The sequence below is a fragment of the Macrobrachium nipponense genome, chromosome 26 (genome assembly GCF_015104395.2).
Source record: "Macrobrachium nipponense isolate FS-2020 chromosome 26, ASM1510439v2, whole genome shotgun sequence".
Lineage (NCBI taxonomy): Eukaryota > Metazoa > Arthropoda > Malacostraca > Decapoda > Palaemonidae > Macrobrachium > Macrobrachium nipponense.
The window spans coordinates 36105758-36111757 of NC_087215.1; positions in this window are offsets into that span (position 1 = coordinate 36105758).

Consider the following 6000-nt stretch of genomic DNA (forward strand, 5'->3'; position numbering starts at 1 on the left):
GGTCAATATGATGACATCTATTGGGAAGCGCATTGCCGATGAGTATGCACAATGAGCATCACAGTGACAACAGTGCTTTTTGACTGGTTATTTGGTATTTTGTCATTGGGATTAGAGATCGCTCGTGATGATAATGTTGATATTTCTGTGTTGTGGATAGCACAACACTTTGTAGTGTTACTGTTTAAACTTCAGTAAATTTTATTCAGAGGTAATCTGTACAAATTTCAAAGTAGCACCTTAACAAAACGCCATTTCGCTAGGCAAATTCTTAATGAAAGTCACTTAAGATTTACAGTTCGTGGCCTTGGACAGATCCATAAGTGTAAAATATTAGTTTCGTTGTCATTTTTGTGCTTGTGATGAGTATACACTGCCAATGATTTGATGGCTCCGAAAACCCTTCTCGACCCCAGCGCCGGGCCTTAATAATTGAATTTGGGATATATGATGTCCCAAATTCAATCATTCATTGCAGTAACGAGAGGAGAGATGCGGTGAAAAGAGTGCAATCCGTGAAGGAGATTTGGTTTCTGCAAGAAAATATTCTATACAAATTCCTTGTATAATATTATCTAGCATTTGGCGATGTGAGAATTGGAAATAGTACTAAACTGGTTTTAGTAGCAGTTTTAATCATTCAGGACTCGTTGGGGGGTTGGAGGAGGGTGGGGGGGATTGATTGCTCTCGAAAGTTCGCCGCAGCTCACTTAGAGTTGTTGAAAGTTTCAGATGGAGGAGAGGTGAAATCCGCATGAACATATTAGAAGGTAATACTACAACGTTAAGTATTTTCGCGAATCAAATCCAGGCATATTTATAATTTGAACAAGGCGGGATCACCATCTTGCGTGGTGAATCGCAGTTCATTATTTCTGTTGTGATTTACTTAAATGTAAGTTCTTCTCAGATGACGTGCCACAATATCATGGCTTCCAGTAATCGAGATCTTTTGTAAGGCTTTTCGTGAAAATGAGAATAAGAAAAGGAATGAACGGAATATATATATATATAATATATATATATATACATATATATATATATAATATATATATATATATATATATAAACTGTATTCTTCATAGTTATGAATGCTTCGATGTCACGCTAAAGTTGCAATGCTGCATTTCGTAGTTTAAGGTAATTATATGCGATGGTATGTGTTGATTTTATTCATGGTTGTCAGGAATTTGCTTGAGACACATTGGTATTCTTCTGTACAATGGGAACTGAGTAAGCAAAATCCTGGAATTGTGTTCAGCATGATCCGTGAAAATCTGGATCTGTTGAGAATATTAGAAGGAGAGCGAGAGAGGTATATGAGGAGCTTCAGCGGGAAATATCAGTTCTTGCAGACATATCGCCTGACGAACTGCTGACACTGAAATACTTCAAATTCATATATCAACTATATTAATTACCCTAAAATTTTAAGTAACTGATCGATAATTATTCCGTGATAAGGAGTCCACTATGCACTCTTAATTCTTGAGAGAGAGAGAGAGAGAGAGAGAGAGAGAGAGAGAGAGAGAGGGTAAATGAGTTCCAGCGGGAAATTTATACGCTGCTTCTTACGTGGTTGGGAGAAATTGCTATAACTGGTTTTGTCCTTCCGAGGTCTAAAATTAGTTGCCTAACAGACCAATGGGATTCGGTTGTAAACAGCGTTTGTTTTCGTTATCATAAGATGTTCTTATGTTTCTCAGTCTATGTGGAAAATGACTACTTTTAACTAACTTTGCCTGGATGGAAGGTTCCAAGGCAGGTTAATCATAAGAGTTGTTTCTCTATCTTTTAACATATGATAATAATAATGGACAAGTGTCACAAAGTTTTTGATGATACGCTATGAACACATATCACTTGACAACTTATATGTACGATTAGTCATATTGGTGCGTGTGTCCACAAAGGCTCGCATAAAAAAAACTAGTTATCAATCAGATAGTCAGTGGTCCCTCATAAAATTACGAAGTTTTATATTGTAAGCAAGGAACGACTGCTGTATTTTCAAGAATACCAGGCAGCCCTTGAAACAAGATGCAAACCTAAGATTTGTATATTCCCGCCTCTCTCTCTCTCTCTCTCTCTCTCTCTCTCTCTCTCTCTCTCTCTCTCTCTCTCTCTCTCTCTCTCTCTCTCTCTCTCTCATATTTCCGGATAAGACGGAAATATATGAGATACGTGGATGACATCCTAACATTTTGGGATAATAAGTGGGGTAATTTTAATGAATTCCTCTCAAAATTAAACGCATTAGTGCCCAGCATCAAATTTAAAGTTGAATGGGAAACAGACAACAAAATTCTTTTTCTTATGTTTTAATAATCAGAGACACGACAGAATACAAATTTACCATATACAGAAAACCAACGTTCTCACTTTCATATATTCACTACTTTAGCTATCACGACATTACTATCAAGATAGGTGTAGCTAGTAACCTATTCTTAAGAGCCTTACGAATTTGTTCCCCAGATTTCCTGGAAAAAGAATTTGAACTAATTCGCAAACAACTTTCATCTTTAAAGTATCCTGACCATAATAATTTGGAAAGCAATTCAAAAAGCAAACGTAATTTTCTACCGACCCCCTAAAGACAAAGACCAGAGACACACCCAACAATAAAATAAAAATTCCTCACCTGGAGACGATTAAGAGAGTAAACCCAACCCCCACCCTTGGGAAATCCAACCCTTATGCATTTTTTCCTACCCAAATACCTTAGCCAAATCCCTGATTAACGCCCAACAAAAGACATCTCCCAAAGACTCTGAGGTATATGAGATCCCATGCCAGGACTGTGACCACTCTTACATCGGATTTACAGGTAAATCACTTCCCCAGAGATTAATACAACACAAACGGTCAGTTAGGTATGGACAACATAACTTGGCTATTTTCAACCATATAAATGAACATAACCATAGAATAAACTGGAATATGTCACGTGTAATTTATAGCAGCAACTGCCGGTACAAGAGTCAAATGATGGAATCGGCCTTAATAAAAGATAAGCAGGTAATGAACATCTCAAAAGGGGCGTGGATCTCAGATGTCGTCGACGAAGTGTTCATTCAACCAACGCTTAAGAAGATTAAAGGAAGATTATCAGCGGGGGTGACCTAAATTGGCTTACTTGTGGACGGATCTCTTGGTATAAATACCACCTTTTCTGTAAACTTTTCTCATTCATATACCTGAAGAGAGAGACACGCAGTCTCTGAAATATAGTACTTTTCTCTCTACACTTTTGGTGTTTTTATGGGCTCCTTTTATTAGATATATATATATATATAATATATATAATATATATATATATATATATATATAATTCATATACATACATCGAGCTAACAATGTTTTTTAATATCCAATTCGCTCTATCTCGGAATTAATATCTTTTCATATAGTATCTTAACCGAAGGGGAATTTGTTTTTGATAATATAATAATTTATTCCTCTCGTGGGTTCGAACCAGTGCCCAGCGGAACTGAAAGAGAAATCAGGACTCCAGTGAGTGTATGAGCGAATGCCACAGGAAAATGACAGAATAATAAACAGGAGAAAGCTCTTGGTACTGACCTTCTGCCTGCCATTTTCCTGTGTATTCGCTTATGTAATGAAGCCACGTGCAGTTACTGTGAATTTTAAGCATATATATAAATATATATATATATATATATATATATATATATATTCTTTATATATATATACATTATATACATATACATATATATACATATACATATATATCTATATAGATATATATATATATATAATATATATTATATATATATATATATATATTATATATAGATATTGTAGCTCTGCGCATCTTGGAGCACATATTCGAGATACCAATAATTTCCTCAGTCTACCCGATGGTGTAGGGTTCAGCTGTGGGTTAAATAGCAAAACTCGGCAATTATGGAAAGAAATGAAGGATGAAACGACACTCAAATGGAACCTCTGGCAACAGAGGAGCTTCGTCCGGCAGCCAGGTATGCAGCCCAATTGAAGGGGAAGACGGTCAGGTACTTGGAGGTCGTCGTCCAGCAACTGACCACCACAACGAGAGTAACCAACAGCCAGAGACTGGAGCTACAGAAGCAAACCAGAAGAAGAAGGGACATGAGAGGATATAGAAGAAGGTTGGTCAACATATGGAATGAGAGGGATAACACCCTCCAAGCAGAGCAGAGGCTGGCAGACCAAGTAAGGAACGTAAAGAGAAACAACTGGCTCTCACCAACAGAAAGACAGGAACTGGAAAGGGAACTGACACACAGCAACGAATTACAAGAAGACGAACCGAGAGACGATACCACAGAAGACGACAGGGATGATGAGCTATTAAACAACGACACACGAAGAAACGCCGACGAAATAACAGAGAGGACGGAATGGGTAGAAAAGATCAGACAATGGATGAAGCCAGATACAGAGAGAACAAAGATCCCTTCCATGAAAGCCTACAACGCCAAGAAATTAAGGGAGAAAACAAGTGAGGTCAATGAAATGATGAGAATAATACACCACCAGTATCACAGAAACAAATAACCTGGCATGTGCAGGAGCAAGACTAGTAGCAGAACTCGTGGGGATACGAACACCAATACCAACAGCACATATTAATTAATAATAATAATAATAGAGTGTCAGTTTGCAACATATCAGTAATCAGTTTGTCATGCAGCAATGTTTTTGGGTATAAACATTTTCAAGCTACAGAAAGTTTAAATCTTCCTTTGCTTGGGACAGTATACGTTATTTAGCATCTGTTACATGGGTAAATATAGAAGAGTAAGTAGGGTTTCAAGAACACAATGCAGTCAGTATGTGAATCTCGGTATTATGGTATAAGTTGGTGATTCTTCAAAACGCCAGCTTTCCAACAAGTCTGAGTAGAGCCGCATGCAGTCCAACTAGCACATCTTTGATTTAACCGGCGGCTCCCGTTTTGTGTCGAAAATCAGTATATTATGAATATATGAGCGTAATTGAAATATCTAAAATTAATAGTTAGGGACTCTGACGTGGCTGTTTATTTAGTGATACGTGAGTGTTTTTTAGTAGGCTCAACATAAAAGGGATAATTTATTGGTTTAAAAAATTATTTATACCAAAGCATTTATCTAGAGTAGATATTTATCTAGAGTTCTTCCTGGTAGCAGTCAGTTGACTTGACTGTATATGCTATTGGAATGATTTTGAACGTTATCGATACTCAAAGGAATTGGTCTTGCTTTCGTAGGAGCGGACTCCTTCTCGTTCCCATCATTCAGTCTTTCGGGAAGCCTTGGAAATAGGGTTTCTGGGAGCCTTGGAAATAGGGTTTTCTGGGTGGACAGGAAAGTAGGAGCACATAAACCATCCAATTACAACAGAAAATAACGGAATACCCTGATTGTTACGGTAAAGTTGGACAGGACATAAATTGTACATGATTGAAACCTAATTTATCCTAATCCCAGCTGAAAGACTGCTATGGTATGAAAACTGTGAAAGTAACAAAAGACGGTATCCTGTATGCCAAAAGTTCTTCTCTTGTTTTTACAACAAAAGACGGTAGTATATCAGACAGAAGTTCCTAGCGTTGGAGCTGTACAATTTATTGGGCGTTATTATGCAGTTATAGCAGCGTGTTACTTAGCATCACCTCTTTTACGCTGTCATCTCACGACATCCACGGGTGAATGCTCAGTTGTTTGGCCTTTTGTCGAGAAATGATGTGGAATTTGTGATCGACGGTTATTGTTTCGTTTGGAGGCAATGATTTCCTCTCTCTCTCTCTCTCTCTCTCTCTCTCTCTCTCTCTCTCTCTCAAATTAATTGAAGAGTGTTGGAAAGTGAAGAATTTCATTTGTGCCGTTTAAACTGTGATTCCGTTTGACCCCTTTTTAATGAACGTGTTGTCAGACGTATTTAGCTAGGACGAGTGACAATGGATCACACCTTCAAAGACATAGTTTAGAAAACAATAATGAAATATACAAC